Below are 16,471 nucleotides of genomic sequence, written 5' to 3'. Positions count from 1 at the left end.
GTGAGTTAACCTTCGTTAGTTGGAGGTTTGCCTTGCAGTGCAGCTTTATAAAACTCTGGTTAGACCACACTTGAAGTATTGTGTTCAATTCTGATTACCTCATTATAGGAAGGATGTGAAAAGTTTAGAAAGTGTGTGGAGGAGATTTATCAGGATGCTGCCTGAAATAAAGGGCATGTACTATGAGGATAGGTTGACTGAGCTAAGACATTTCTCTCTGGAGTGAGGGAGGATGAAAGGTGACTTGATAGAGGTGTACAAGATGCTGAGAGGCATAGATGGAGTGGCCAGCCTGGGGGGGCATGGGGAGTCTCATTCATACCAAGAGGGCATAATATTAAGGTGATTGGTGGAAAGTGGGGGCGGGGGGAATGGCAGAGATAAGTTTTTTCTTCTTCTGATACTGTAAACTTTCCTCCAATCCCCTTAAAATGGATGGGTGCATAGAATGTGCTGCCAGAGGTGGTGATAGAGGAATATATTAGGGACTTTCAAGAGTCTTTTAGATAGGGACATGGATGAAATTAGAACTGAGGGCAATGCAGGAGGGAAGCATTAGATTGATTCTTTTGTAGATTAAAAGATTGGCACAACATCGTGGGCCTATGCTGTGCTGTATTATTCTATGTTCTGTAACGATACAGGATAAAGTGCAACAGCCACAGATAACATGCAGTGCAAGTGGAAAAATAAGCTGCAAGAACATAACGAGGTGGATTGGGAGGTTACAAGTCCATCTTATTGTACTAGGGAACCAGTAGTCCTCAGTAGCCTTATAATAGCAGGGTAAATCTGTCATTAACTCTGGTGGTATGTGTTTTCAGGCAGATGGGGGTAAGGACAAGAAAGAATTTTTGGGGTGGATGGGCTCTTTGATTATGCTGGCTGTTCTGCTGAGGCAATGAGAATTATAGAAATAATGTTATGTTAATAAATTCTACATAAAAACTTTTGAGGTAGATCTGCAAGATGTAGTGTGCATTAAGTAAATGAAGTGACCTTGATGTTCAAACTAACTTTCTAAAATACTTCGAGCACTCAGATCTTGAGTATTTTGGTGTGGATTTTCTGTGCAGAATGTTGATGCAAAAAAAAGATGGAATGTGTTACATCCATGCATGTACAGTTTAAAAATCAAAAGCATAACGTATCTGATGACCACTGTTATTTTAGGAGCCACTGGGAGATTGCATTCAAAGACAGAGTGAAATTATTACTTGCCTATGAGATATTTATTAAGTTTGTCAAGAAAAGATGTGACTTCTTCACTGAAATACATGTTCAGCTGTGTATTAAGTCTTAATTTATGTCAGCCTCTGGCACTGGTAACTTCTATTTCATAAGTGCTCAGTCCTATTCATTCAGATTTTAATGATTAGATATTTTAACTAAAATTTGCAAGTTTTGCTTGTTACCTCTGTTAATACATATAACCCTTTTTAATTTTGCTTTCGGTAAATGATTCTGCAAAAATCTTCTAAAGTAACTTCCCGTTTAAGGTCTTGGGATTGTTTTTCAGTCAGGTTGGAATTGTTTGGCCTATTGACACAGGTTTCAAATCTCTTAATCCATGCTGTATTAAACTCTTGATAACCTTAATTATGCATACAATTTTTCACAACAAAATTCATTTTCTGTAGGCAGAATAAACATCAAATATCTTTTATTTGCCACACATGGCTGACGTCCAAATTTGGGGGGATTATTTTTGTGGCAATTTTATTCAATTCCACAGGAGGGCAGCAACCAACAGCCAAAAGACCAAAGTGAACCATACTGCAAATGTTGTCTTTCAATGGCATGAGAAGCATCTTTGTTATTTTGGTTACAATGTAAAGTAACTGTTACAGAGTAATAATGTACAGATATGTGACTTAAAGGTTCATATGGCAAAACTACAATTGAACTTCAAAAATATCATCTGGCCTTGTTTAACTGCAGACTTCATTTTGCTGATGATCTTCAACATTTTTGCAATTTTGCTTAATCAGAAAAGCACCAGCTTTTATTTCATAAACAAAAAAATTCCACAGATGTTGGAAATCTAAAGCAACATACACAAAATGCTTGAGGAACTCAGCAGGTCAGGTAATATCCATGGAAATGAATAAACAGTCAATGTTTCAGGCCAAGACCCTTCTTCAGGACTGGAAAGGAAGGGGAAGATACTAGAATAAAATGGGTGGATGGTGAAGAAGGATCACTAGAAGGTGATAGGTGAAGCAGGTGGGTGGTAAAAGGTAGAGGTCAAGAGATGTAGTAATCTGATTGAAGAGAGAAGGTCATAGGAGAAAGTGAAAGAGGAGGGGCACTAAGGGGGAGGTGATAGGCAGCCGAGAAGAGGTAAGAAGCCAGAGTGGGAAAGAAAGGAGGGTGAGAGAAGCCTTTTTTGACTGGAAGGAGAAATCGGTATTCATGCTATCATTTTAGAGGCTACCCAGATAGAATATAAATTAACTGTGGGTGACCATATCTTGGCACAAAAGGAGGCCGTGGACCAATATGTTGGAATGGGAATCAGAATTAAAATGTTGGGCTGCTGGGAAGTTCCGATTGTTGGTGGATGGAGCAAAGGTTCTCAATTAAGTAGTCCTGCAATTTGCAATACAATGGGTCTCACCAATGTCGAGAAGGCTGCATTGGAAGCACCAGATATACAAGTGTAATAGACTATCCCAACAGATTTGGAGAAGTGTTGCCTTATCTGGAAGGACTGTTTGGGGCCCTGAATGGAAGTGAGGGAGGAGCTCAATAAACAGATTTGGCACGATGACTGTTTGCAAGGATAAGTGCCAGGTGGATGATGAGTGGGGAGGGATGAATGGACAAGGGAATCACGGAGGGAGCGATCCCTGTGGAGAGTTGAGGGGGAGGTAAAGATTTTTTGTGGATCCTTTAGAGAGATTGTCAGGTGCAGAGAATGTTGTGCTGGATGCAGAGACTCATGGAATAGTCGGTAATAACAGGAGGAACTCTCACTGTTAAGGTGGAGGGAAGATGGGGTGAGAGTGGATGTCTGGGAAATAGAGGAGATATTCGTGAGGGTAACATCAGTGGTAGAGGAAGGAAACCCCATTCTTTGAAGTGTTATGAAGGTACCACAGCTCTGAGGGACTGAAGGAGCGGGAGCAGCCCCCTCCTTCCGGAGAATCGCAAGATTGCTATTAATTCGGGACTCGGAAGTGAGAGACAATGCAATGGTTTTGACCATTTGTTCTTAGAGGCACCTGTGTCATGTGCAAGTCCCGGCCACGTGACAACTACCATGAACCTGAATACCCTCGGGCCATGTGGGGGTGGGGATTGCATCCCCCTACTTTGATGGACAGCTACAACTCTGCAAGTAAAGATAAAAGCGGACTGCAGGAGGCAGTAGCCTAGCGATGCACCAGAGGAACTTGCTCGCTCAACGCTCCCATGAGAGCTGGAAGCCACTCAACGCCACGTGTGCTCCTAACCCCTTTGCCTGGGGAGCGGGTGGCTGATACTACCGAGGAGGACTTCGAACTTAGAACGGGGAAACCAACGCTCCCCTGATTTTAACGGAGTGGTCGTAAAGACACGGGCAAGTCTTTTCGTTCTCACTGATCCCTTTAAGACACGTGAAACCCAGCAATTCCTCGAAAGACTTTTGAATGACTCTTTAGATTTCCAATGGACAAAAATATTATCCCCGAGACAACAGCCGAGATTAATGATGATTATGACTATACCCAGGCTTTAGATTGCGTATTGGTGATGTGCATTATCTGAATGTTTGCATTAACCTTACTTTTGTGCCCCTTTATAAATAAAAACATTTGAAAATAGTGACATCAGACTTCAACAGACCTCTCTATCTTTGCTGGTAAGTTATCCTGTTACAGGATACATAACAGAAGAAAGAAGACATCTTTGATGTCCTGGAAAGGAAAGCCTTATCCTGGGAACAAATGTGGTGAAGATGAAGGAACTGAGAAAAGGGCTCAGGATTTATTCATGAGACAGGGTAGGAAGAGGTATTGTCAAGATAGCTGTGGGAATCCGTAGATTTATAAGAGATGTTGGTCTGCAGTTTGTCTCCAGAGATGAAGACAGAAATTGAGAAAAGGGAGGGAGGTATTAGAAATGAGCCAAGTGAATTTAAGGGCAGGGTGGAAGTTGGAGGCAAAATTGATGAAATTGCTGAGCTCAGCTTGGGTGTGTGAAGCCGTTTTTGTTTCAAATGTATTTCAGTTCGACATAGGAAAAGATTTACAGTTGGCATAGTTACGTTTTTTTGTAGGAACATTTTTGGCTGACTTGTAGATTCCAAAGACATTAATATCTGATCTCCGCTATCCTTTTATTTGTTCCTTGGAGTATAAGGCTACAAGATATTAGGCTTTTTGGACCGTTGAGTTTGCTCTGCCCTATCATCATGGTTGATCCATTCTACTTCTCAGCCCCAATCTCCTGCCTTCTCCCGGTATCCTTTCATGCCTTGACTAATCAAGAATCTGTTAACCTTTGCCTTAAGTATACCCAAGTCCCATGTTGGGGAATTTAAAAATTCAATTCAAAAAATTAAATACAGTTATTGTTGAAGATAAGGATCTTGATTGTGTATTGAAAGAGTGGATTCATCAGTGTTGAAGTGAACATATACTGCTTAATAGTATGCAGATCACTAAACAAGCAAAGATCTATCAAAATAAACTGAAAATTAAAGGTAATTGTGATTATTCAGCAGGCTGCTTTCAGAAATGTTAGAAAAGGCATGGCATTAAGTTTTTTAAGATTTGTGGTGATACAGCATTTGCTGATCATGAAGCAGCAGAGAAATTCATTGAGTTTGCCAAGATCGTTGTTGATGAAAATCAAACACGCTGAAAGTTTGCATTCAGTACATATATGATACCAAGTGTAAGACAAAGACTTGCTTACTGGTTACACATAAAGTCAGTCAGAAATGATGGTGATTGCAAGCTATCTTATTATATATGAGAGTCTTTCATGATCATGACATCTGAACAGACACCAAAGTCTTAGTGTACAAAGCAGTGGTGATCCCAACGCTCCTGTATGCATCAGAAACCTGGACAACATACCAACGACATCTGAAGGCATTTGAAAAGTTCCGTCAACTCTCTTCGAAACATCTTAAATATCAGCTAGGAAGATAGAAGAACCAATGTCAGCGTGCTGAATGAAGCAAAAACAACGAGCGTTGAAGCCTACATCATCAAGAACCAACTAAGAAGGAGTAGTCATGGTGTTCGGTTGAAAGATGAACGTCTGCTGAAACATTTTCTACTCCCAGCTTAAAGAATGCAAACATAAAAGAGGCAGACAACAGAAGAGATTCAAAGACGTTTTAAAAGCCAACATGAAGAAATGTAACATCAACATCAGTAATTAGGAAATCAGTCCCAAGGAAAGGAATCTCTGGCAAGCCATCATCCGAGAAGGAACAGCAACTTTTGAAACCAACAGATGTGCAGAGTTAGAGAAAAGAGAAGAAAATGGAAAGAGAGGCAGCAACAACCAAAGCCCAATCTGCCATCTGGAACTACCTGTCCTGAATGTGGAAGAACTTTCAAAGCCAAGATTGTATTCATAAGCCACTTGAAAACCTATAAATAGATCAATGGAACAAAGACAATCATCCTCAACCTTGAGGGATAGCCATGATGACGATGATATATTCCAGAACCTGAAGCACTTCTGGCTCCAAGCATTTTGGATAAAGGGTGCCCAACCTATATTTTTAAAACTATGATTTTTTTATTTTGTAAACACGAGGAAATCTGCAGATGCTGGAAATTCAAGCAACGCACACAAAATGCTGGTGGAACACTGCAGGCCAGGCAGCATCTATAGGGAGAAGCAATGTTGACGTTTCGGACCGAGGCCCTTCATCGGGACTAACTGAAAGGAAAGATAGTAAGAGATCTCTTACTAGATTTTTTATTTTGCTTTTTTTTAAGCTGTTATTTTCCTTCTATTTCATCCTTATCATATGTTTAAATAGGTTATGTAGGCATTCTTTCCTTAAGCTAATAAATGCCGTTGATCTACTCTTGAAAGTGTGACTTAGATCACAAACTGGCAAACTTTACTGCTGATATCACGAAAGATCTGTTTAATACCAGTACACATAAAAGATCAGTGGAGAAGTGGCCGTACTGTTGCTAACCACAAAGATCTAACAATCTTAGTGGTTGGGATTCCCCCCGCCCCCCCACCTTTCCATTATCATTTACTGTCAGGCATCTGTTTAATGGTGAACCAGATTTCCAGCAGCTATCATCAAGGAACATCGAACGTGGTGAAGCATTCTCCTTGGCAATTAAAGCGTTCTTATTATTTTTAGCTTTTTACAAAGCATAAGATTGGAAGTTAGGTTAAATTAGCAAAAATATCAGAACTTTCAAAAAATGCTGTGAGATTTGAAATGTTTCGATGGAATCGCAATCCTTAATGACTTTTCAGTAAGTTTATGGATGTATTTCCGGCCTGGAACAGTATTTTAAAATTCGCTCAGTTAAGCAACATACTTTAATATTTTAAAGTAGTTCTGATGAAGTGTTCTGACATGAAATGTTGGCTGTCCATTTCCCTCCATAGATGTTGCCTGTCCAGTTGAGTTCCTCCATTTTGAGGGTTGTTTAATATTTGAAGGGTTATACAGTAGGCACGGTTGTAAATAACTGAAGTTCCTCATCACTCCGCAAGACTTAGTTGGTTGTATGAAATGTTACATCCAGTGGAGTAGCTGGAATCACTAACAGCAACTTCTCGATTTCCATGTTTAACTCTTAAGCTCTGTCAGTTTCATAAAGCTTTGACTGTGTACATGGATATTAGAAAGTATTTGCAAAATTAAAGTAAAAACATTTCTATTAGAAATGCTCAATAAACTGGTTGATCATGGGACAAATGCATAATGATCTTTTGCTGTATTCTGAGTCATCTTTCTCGTGTTTATCAAATTAGACTGTTGCCAGTCAACCTCTCGAAACAATATGTATTTTTTGATCTCAATTGTGGTTTGTCATTATTAGGTGTGGAAGAAATATCAGTGCAACTTAAGAGCCAGGTTTAAGTTCCTTTACTCGTGCTTTTGTAAGCTACCTTGTTTTTCCTTAAGTTTAATCCAGGCTGCTACTTCATAAAATAAAGCCAATGTTTTACTCTTTATTCATTGTATTATTGTGTTATTCGATTTCTTTGCAACAAAATCAGTTGGGCGAAATCTGACAAATGACTGCCATCCTGTGTAACTTAGGTTAATACTTCCCTTAGAACACTAGAGCAATGTGTATGCCCTTCAGCCCACAATATCGTGCCTACCTTTTAATGTACTATTGTGGCGGCTCATTTCCTAGCGTATGCGAACCGACTCACAATTAGATAGCCTACGGGGGTTTGCGAGCACAGAGCTTTGGAGCCTCTTCGCCATGGGGGGCCGGTTGACAGAGGCTTAAAAGTGAGGCTGAAGTTTTCGAATAAAGTTTTTCCTTCGACTGCAGTTACCGACTCCGTGTCGTAATTTTAGCGCTGTTTGTAGCACACCGCTACAATTGGTGACCCCGACGGTCCAAACGATTTTTGGACCAGAAATGACCGACGCCGCCTCTGTTCATGCGGTTTCGTTGACACTGCCGGGTTTCTGGACACAGCGCCCGGACCTATGGTTCCAGCAAGCCGAAGCCCAATTCCACGTTTGCCGGATCACCTCAGAAGACACCCGCTACTACTACGTGGTGGGCTCCCTCGACCAGGACACAGCTGCCCAGGTCGCGGAGTTCGTACAGTCGCCCCCGGCAGACGGCAAGTACACAGAATTCAAAGCCCTGCTCCTCAGGACTTTCGGACTCTCACGGCGCGAGCGGGCTGCCCGTTTACTGCACCTGGATGGCTTGGGCGACAGACCTCCATCGGCTTTAATGAACGAGATGTTGTCTCTGGCCGAGGGACACACAGGCCTCATGTTTGAGCAGGCATTCCTGGAGCAGCTGCCCGAGGACATACGCCTGCTGCTGTCCGACGCGGATTTCAGTGACCCCCGGAAGGTGGCAGCCCGGGCGGACTTGCTGTGGAACGCCAAAAAGGTGAGCGGGGCGTCCATCGCACAGATCTCCCAGCCACGCTCCCGGCAGCAAACCAGTCCAGGCCTGGCCGCAGAGCCCACTAACCCCCGGCCCAATGACCACTGGTGCTTCTACCACCAGCGGTGGGGCGCAGAAGCCCGCCGTTGCCGCCCGCCCTGCAAGTTCCCGGGAAACGCCAGGGCCAGCCGCCGCTGATGGCTACGGCGGCTGGCCATCGGGATAGCCTCCTGTATGTGTGGGATAGCAGGTCGGGACGCCGCTTTTTGGTCGATACTGGGGCTGAGGTCAGCGTTTTACCTCCGACAAGTTACGACACTCGCAGCAGGGCACCGGGTCCCCCCCTGAGGGCCGTGAATGGCAGCACAGTAAGGACCTATGGCACCCGTCAGGTGCAGCTACAGTTCGGCCCCAGCCAGTTCACGTGGGACTTCACACTGGCCGCCGTAGCCCAACCGCTTCTGGGTGCGGATTTTTTGCGGGCTCACAGCCTGCTGGTTGACCTGCCCAGGAAGAGACTGGTACACGCCGAGACCTTTCAGACGTTCTCCCTGGGCGCGGTCCAGTTGCCAGCCCCTCACCTCGGCTCCATCACGCTGTCCGACAACGACTTCACCAGGGTCCTGGCGGAGTTCCCATCGGTTCTGGCACCGCAGTTCACAGCAGCCATGCCCAGGCACGGCGTACAGCACCACATCCCGACACAGGGACCACCCCTCCATGCCCGTGCTCGGCGGCTTCCCCCGGACAAGCTCCGACTGGCGAAGGAGGAGTTCCAGAGAATGGAGGAATTGGGGATCATCCGGCGGTCTGACAGCCCCTGGGCTTCCCCCCTGCACATGGTGCCCAAAGCGACGGGGGGCTGGAGACCGTGCGGCGACTACCGCAGGCTGAACGAGGCTACCACACCGGACCGCTACCCTGTGCCGCACATTCAGGACTTTGCGGCAAACCTGCACGGCGCCCGGATCTTCTCCAAGGTCGACCTTGTCCGAGGGTACCATCAAATCCCGATGCATCCTGACGACGTCCCCAAGACGGCTCTCATCACCCCGTTTGGCCTCTTCGAGTTCCTCCGCATGCCGTTCGGCCTGAAGAATGCCGCACAGACGTTCCAGCGGTTAATGGATGCGGTGGGACGGGACCTGGACTTCGCGTTCATCTATTTGGATGACATCCTCATAGCCAGCGGCAGTCGTCAGGAGCATCTGTCCCACCTCCGTCAACTCTGCGCCCGACTGAGTGAGTACGGTCTTACAATCAACCCTGCCAAATGCCAGTTCGGACTTGATACCATTGACTTCCTGGGCCACAGGATTACTAAAGACGGGGCAACCCCTCTGCCCGCTAAGGTAGATGCGGTCCGCCACTTCCCCCGACCCACCACGGTCAAAGGCCTTCAGGAATTCGTAGGTATGGTCAATTTCTACCGCCGCTTCCTCCCTTCAGCTGCCCGGATCATGCGCCCCCTGTTCGCCCTGATGTCGGGTCCGAGCAAGGACATTACCTGGGACGAGGAGTCCGCCGCCGCTTTCGTTCAAACGAAGGAAGCTTTGGCTGACGCCGCAATGCTAGTACATCCCAGAATGGACACCCCTACCGCCCTCACAGTGGACGCATCGAACACGGCAGTCGGTGGGGTGCTGGAGCAGCTCATCGCAGGTCGCTGGCAACCCCTGGCGTTTTTCAGCAAACACCTGCGGCCACCCGAGCTCAAGTACAGTGCTTTTGACCGGGAACTGTTGGCGCTCTACCTGGCAATCCGGCATTTCAGGTACTTCCTAGAAGGTCGGCCCTTCACCGCGTTCACGGACCACAAACCGCTTACCTTTGCGTTTACGAAAGCATCCGACCCCTGGTCATCCCGCCAGCAACGCCACCTGTCCTACATCTCTGAATACACAACGGATGTCCGGCACGTCTCGGGTAAGGACAATGTCGTGGCGGATGCGCTCTCTCGCCCTACCGTTCATGCCCTTTCCCAAGGGGTAGACTTTGAGGCACTGGCAGAGGCACAGCAGGTAGATGAGGAGATTCCGAGTTACAGGACTGCAGTCTCTGGTTTGCAGCTCCAGGACCTCCCCGTGGGCCCAGGTGAGAGGACCCTGCTCTGTGACGTCGCCACCAACCAGCCCCGTCCGGTCGTCCCCGCAGCCTGGCGGCGACGTGTTTTCGACTCCATTCATAACTTGGCGCATCCCTCCATCCGGACAACTGTCCGGATGGTTTCCAGCAGGTTCGTTTGGCACGGACTCCGCAAACAGGTCAGTGAATGGGCCAGGACGTGCATGCACTGCCAGACGGCCAAGGTGCAGTGGCACACCAAAGCCCCACCGCAGCAGTTCCATCCCGCCCACCGGCGTTTCGACCACATTCATGTGGATATCGTGGGCCCCCTGCCAGTGTTGCGCGGAGCGCGTTACCTCCTGACTATCGTGGACCGGTTCACAAGATGGCCAGAGGCGGTCCCGCTCACCGACACCACCTCCGAATCTTGCGCCCGAGCCCTGATCACCACCTGGATATCCCGCTTTGGTGTACCAGCCCACATTACCTCCGACAGAGGCGCCCAGTTCACCTCCAGCCTGTGGTCAGCTATGGCCAGCCTTTTGGGGACTCAGCTGCACCACACCACTGCCTACCACCCACAGTCGAACGGGCTAGTGGAGCGTTTCCACCGTCACCTGAAGTCGGCCCTCATGGCCCGCCTGCGAGGAGCCAACTGGGCGGACGAGCTTCCCTGGGTCCTTCTCGGCATCCGCACAGCGCCCAAGGACGACCTGCACGCCTCGTCGGCCGAGTTGGTATACGGCGCGCCCCTGGCCGTCCCCGGGGAGTTCCTACCAGCCCCGAGGGGGCAAGAGGAAGAACCCGCTGCAGTCCTGGGCAGACTTCGCGAGAAGCTCGGTAACCTGGCCCCCATACCCACTTCACAGCATGGGCGGCACCCGACCTGCGTACCCAAAGACCTACGGAACTGTAAGTTTGTGTTTGTACGAAGGGGCGGGCATCGGCCACCGCTGCAGCGGCCATACGAGGGGCCGTTTACGGTGCTCCGGAACAACGGGTCCACGTTCGTGCTGGACGTTGGGGGGAAGGAGGAGGTTTTCACGGTGGACCGCCTCAAGCCGGCCCATGTGGACCTGGCGCAACCGGCCGAGTTTCCGGCGCCTCGGCACAGAGGCCGACCTCCCAAGCAGGTTCTGGCCCAGGCTGTGGACATTGGGGGGTGTATCGCCGGTTCTGGGGGGGGGTTATGTGGCGGCTCATTTCCTAGCGTATGCGAACCGACTCACAATTAGATAGCCTACGGGGGTTTGCGAGCACAGAGCTTTGGAGCCTCTTTGCCATGGGGGGCCGGTTGACAGAGGCTTAAAAGTGAGGCTGAAGTTTTCGAATAAAGTTTTTCCTTCGACTGCAGTTACCGACTCCGTGTCGTAATTTTAGCGCTGTTTGTAGCACACCGCTACACTATATGTTATGTTGGCGAAGTTCTTCCTAATTCTTTTCTGAACGAGATCAGTTGAAGGGTCCAACTCAAAATTGATTTAGTAGGGATTGAATGCATGAGGTTAGGAGATGTATGTAAATTAAGTTACTTCAAATGAGTTTGTAAAAAATTGTAAAAATCATTTTAAACTTTCAATGCTAACAGGGGTTGCAGCTTCCATTAAAGGTCAAGAAACCAAACGGACTGTGCTGCTCCAGTGAGATGGGCATTCTATTCAGATTAGGTAAATGAAGTGAATTCAGGTGGCAGGTATTGGACGAACATGATCATTGCAGTAATGTAGAGAATTCAGTGGATCAGTAGTTCAATTTAATATCTGAAAATGTAAACGATATGCAACCTGAAATTCTCACTGTCCATCGACATCCTCGAAGCAGAAGAAAACCCCCAAAGAATGAATGACAGAAAAAAACATACAAACCCCAAAGCCTCTTAACCCCCCCCCCACGCACAAGCAGCAGGAAGCAGTATCAACCCCCTAGCATAAAGCATCAGCATTCCTACCACCCACCATCCAGCAATAACAAAGCTCCTAAATTGAGACCGTGGTCTACAGTACTTCAAAAACTAACTGCTCATTCCAACATTTCAGTATCTCACAGGCTCTCTCACTAACAATTGAGACGATTTCGCTCCTTCCTCAGCGATAATTCAGTAGTTTTTCATACAACTAAGTTGTCACAAATACCATTATCATTGAATCAGTTTTTTCTGACAGCTGTAATTGAGAGTAATAGGAAGAAATCTGATCTGCAGAAGAGTGAGAAAAATGATCTGTTATTCTGCTAGGGATGTGGGCAAAGCCCTATCTGCACCAGAGATCTGTGGTACAGCTGAAAAACTGCCCCTGGGTTTACAGAATAGTTGTAGAATTGCTGTTCACTGTAAATTATCTCTTGGAATAATTAACTGTGTCATTGAGCATTTTAGGAGATTTATTAGAGCAAATTTATACATTTTTAATGAGACTTGGTCTTGATGTTCCTGTGTATCTATATTGTATTGCAGAATTGTAAAAGGGGAATTATAGTGCCATGTTTTTCAGTCTTTAAAACATGTTGCACGTGGTTTCTTTCAAAATTCAGTTTGAATATTAAACATCATTTTTACCATACCACAAAAATTTACTTTTTTAAAATGTTAAGTCTGCAGTATATCAAAAGCCCAATCTTGCTATTTTTTTTCCAATTGAGAATTATGAGTTAGTTTGTTTTTTTGAAATATAATCTGCAGAATCTGGGCCAGCATAAGAGTAGTGCCAGGGAGTAAAGCTGGTTGATGGTCATCCATTCCATCTTTTTATATCCAATCCTTGAGTTTTGTCTTACATTCTAAATCTGCACATCCGATACCTTATTTTACATTAAGTACAAAGTACCACTAATTCTCCCCTTACCCATAAAATGCTAATAATGTCTGTTTTGGTATTTTTCTTGGCTTTTCAATATTACTACCAGTGGATTAACTTTGGAAAAGACTGGTTAAAACTACAATTCTGTTTGAAATTGAGATTACATTTGCCATAATGTAGCTTAGCCACAATTATTTTGTTTCTATCCTTGCCAAGTAAGCAAAAAAAGTATCAGGTCCGCTATGTTTTCTTTGCCTATGGACATGAGTTAATCCAAAATGAAAATTGAAAGATTCATGAAACCAAATTGTGGAAGCCCCTGTTGGCTGCTTCCTGATGGTGATTATCCAATAACAGCAAGCCTGTGAAATGGAAATTTTTTTCTGATGTTGACTCCTGGAGTTGATTATATGTAGTTCTGCATGACTGATGTTGTGAACATTTCTCCCATACTTTTTTTTTGCCTCTCATGATCATAGCTTTAAATTTCCCATTTGCCTGGAACTGATCAAAACTATAAGGTTCCCTGATACTTGAAAATTTGTAAAGAAAGGATAACAAAGTAACAATATGATAAATTAGAATGATGTATTTCTAACACTTATTTAGCTTTTTTGTAACTTTCTTGCCAAGATATTTTTGCTATCTAAAATATAACTGTTTAATGAATGTTCATTCATAAGAAAGATTGTGCTATATGATGCCCTTTTTGAGGAACAGCTTGGAAACTTTCCAAATTTGTGTTGGTTGTTATCCCAAAGGAAATATTATTACATTAATTTGGCAGAGAATGGTTTTTTCAAACTGAGGCAAAGTATGTAAACTGTGCTGTGCCTTGTTTTTACTCCTTTTGCCCAATAAGTACTTTCCATTATTACAAATAAATATTTTATTAGCTTTTTTGAAGTATTACTTAATCAATTTATCTACAGCAACGGCGGATTTTGTTTTGCTAGCCCAATCATATGGCACCCAAGGCATGATATTTTGGTATCTGCATCATATTGGGATAAATTCTCTTTAGAATTGATTGATGAAAATCATTGGCTTTATTCTCTTTGTGGAGCAGTCAATTCCAAATTCTGCAAACACAGTTCACCTCCTGTGCTGCTTGATTTCCCACTGAGTCCAGTGGCACAGTGTCGAAGTGTTGAGTCGAGAGGCCAGTTATATTTATTTTCATTTCCATTTTCTTTTTTTCTCTATAATGAGACATCAGAAACAATTCAGAGAAAATTAAAAATAGTTCAAATGCCTTTGGGTAGAGAACTGTCAAAAGGCCACTGTGCATTCTGCTGTGGGACTTAGGAATATGAGCCTGATGCCTAGCTGCAGCTTCCCTGTTCCCAATAGCTTCAGTACTTAAAAATTTTCCATATTAAAGGCGTAAAAATGGAATACATTCCTCCCTCCCACCAAGATAATGCATAGTGTTATTTCTAATCAGGTAAAATTAAACAAATAAAGCAAATCCTGGGGGGACCAATATCCTAGCGGGGAGGTTTGCTAGGGCTACAGGGCAGACTTTAAACTAGTAAGATGGGGGGGCAGGAATCAATTTGAGGAAACTATGGGAGAGGAGGTTAGTTCACCAGTAGAGCAAGTAAAGAGACAGTGTGTGAGGGAGGAAAGGCAGGTGATGGAGAAGGGATGCGCTCAGCCCGAAGATGTAAGGGAGAAAAAAGACAAGGATAATAAATTTGAATGCATTGTTAGGGATGAAAAGAGAGGAGGAGGTGGAGAGTATCTTAAATGTATCTATTTTAATGCTAGGAGCATTGTAAGAAAGGTGGATGAGCTTAAAGCATGGATTGATACCTGGAATTATGATGTTGTAGCTATTAGTGAAACATGGTTGCAGGAAGGGTGTGATTGGCAACTAAATATTCCTGGATTTAGTTGCTTCAGGTGTGATAGAGTAGGAGGGGCCAGAGGAGGAGGTGTTGCATTGCTTGTCCGAGAAAATCTTATGGCAGTGCTTTGGAAGGATAGATTAGAGAGCTCCTCTAGGGAGGCTATTTGGGTGGAGTTGAGGAATAGGAAAGGTGTAGTAACACTTACAGGGGTGTATTATAGGCCACCTAATGGGGAGCGTGAGTTGGAAGAGCAAATGTGTAAGGAGAAAGCAGATATTTGTAGTAAACACAAGGTGGTGATTGTGGGAGATTTTAATTTTCCACACGTAGACTGGGAAGCTCATTCTGTAAAAGGGCTGGATGGTTTAGAGTTTGTGAAATGTGTGCAGGATAGTTTTTTGCAACAATACATAGAAGTACCGACTAGAGATGGGGCAGTGTTGGATCTCCTGTTAGGGAATGCGATAGGTCAGCTGACAGATGTATGTGTTGGGGAGCACTTTGGGTCCAGTGATCACAATTGCATTAGCTTCAATATAATTATGGAGAAGGACAGGACTGGACCTAGAGTTGAGATTTTTGATTGGAGAAAGGCTAACTTTGAGGAGATGCGAAGGGTTTTAGAGAGAGTGGATTGGGTCAAGTTGTTTTATGGGAAGGATGTAATAGAGAAATGGAGGTCATTTAAGGGTGAAATTATGAGGGTACAGAATCTTTATGTTCCTGTTAGGTTGAAAGGAAAAGTTAAAGGTTTGAAAGCACTATGGTTTTCAAGGGATATTAGAAACTTGGTTCGGAAAAAGAGGGATGTCTACAATAGATATAGACAGCATGGAGTAAAGGAATTGCTCGAGGAATATAAAGAATGTAAAAGGAATCTTAAGAAAGAGATTAGAAGAGCTAAAAGAAGATACGAGGTTGGTTTGGCAAATAAGGTGAAAGTAAATCAGAAAGGTTTCTACAGTTATATTAAAAGCAAGAGGACAGTGAGGGATAAAATTGGCCCCTTAGAGAATCAGAGTGGTCAGCTACGTGTGGAGCCGAGGGAGATGGGAGAGATTTTGAACGATTTCTTCTCTTCAGTATTCACTAAGGAGAAGGATATTGAATTGTGTAAGGTGTGGGAAACAAGTAAGGAAGTTATGGAACCTATGACAATTAAAGAGGTGGAATTACTGGCGCTTTTAAAAAGTTTAAAAGTGGATAAATCCCCGGGTCCTGACAGGATATTCCCGAGGACCTTGAGGGAAGTTTGTGTAGAAATAGCCGGAGCTCTGACGGAGATCTTTAAGATGTCATTAGAAACGGGGATTGTGCCGATGGATTGGCGTATTGCTCATGTGGTTCCATTGTTTAAGAAAGGTTCTAGAAGTAAGCCTAGCAATTATAGACCTGTCAGTTTGACATCAGTGGTGGGTAAATTGATGGAAAGTATTCTTAGAGATAGTATTAATAATTATCTGGATAGACAGGATCTGATTAGGAGTAGCCAGCATGGATTTGTGCGTGGAAGGTCATGTTTGACAAACCTTATTGAATTTTTTGAAGAAGTTACGAGGAATGTTGAGGAGGGTAAGGCATTGGATGTAGTCTATATGGACTTCAGCAAAGCCTTTGACAAAGTTCCACATGGAAGGTTAGTTAAGAAGGTTCAGTTGTTAGGTATTAATGCTGGAGTAAT

General features: G+C 44.6%; 1 protein-coding gene across 1 annotated transcript in view; it reads left to right on the top strand.

Moving 5' to 3' along the window:
- Window positions 1-16,471, top strand: part of ext2 (exostosin glycosyltransferase 2) — a 163,485-nt gene that overhangs the window by 16,930 nt on the left and 130,084 nt on the right. The window lies entirely within an intron of this gene.

Source organism: Hypanus sabinus, chromosome 7, assembly GCF_030144855.1.
Source record: "Hypanus sabinus isolate sHypSab1 chromosome 7, sHypSab1.hap1, whole genome shotgun sequence".
NCBI classification, from domain to species: Eukaryota; Metazoa; Chordata; class Chondrichthyes; order Myliobatiformes; family Dasyatidae; genus Hypanus; species Hypanus sabinus.
Note: the sequence above shows the minus strand (reverse complement) of the source record. Positions and strands in the feature narration are given on the sequence as shown.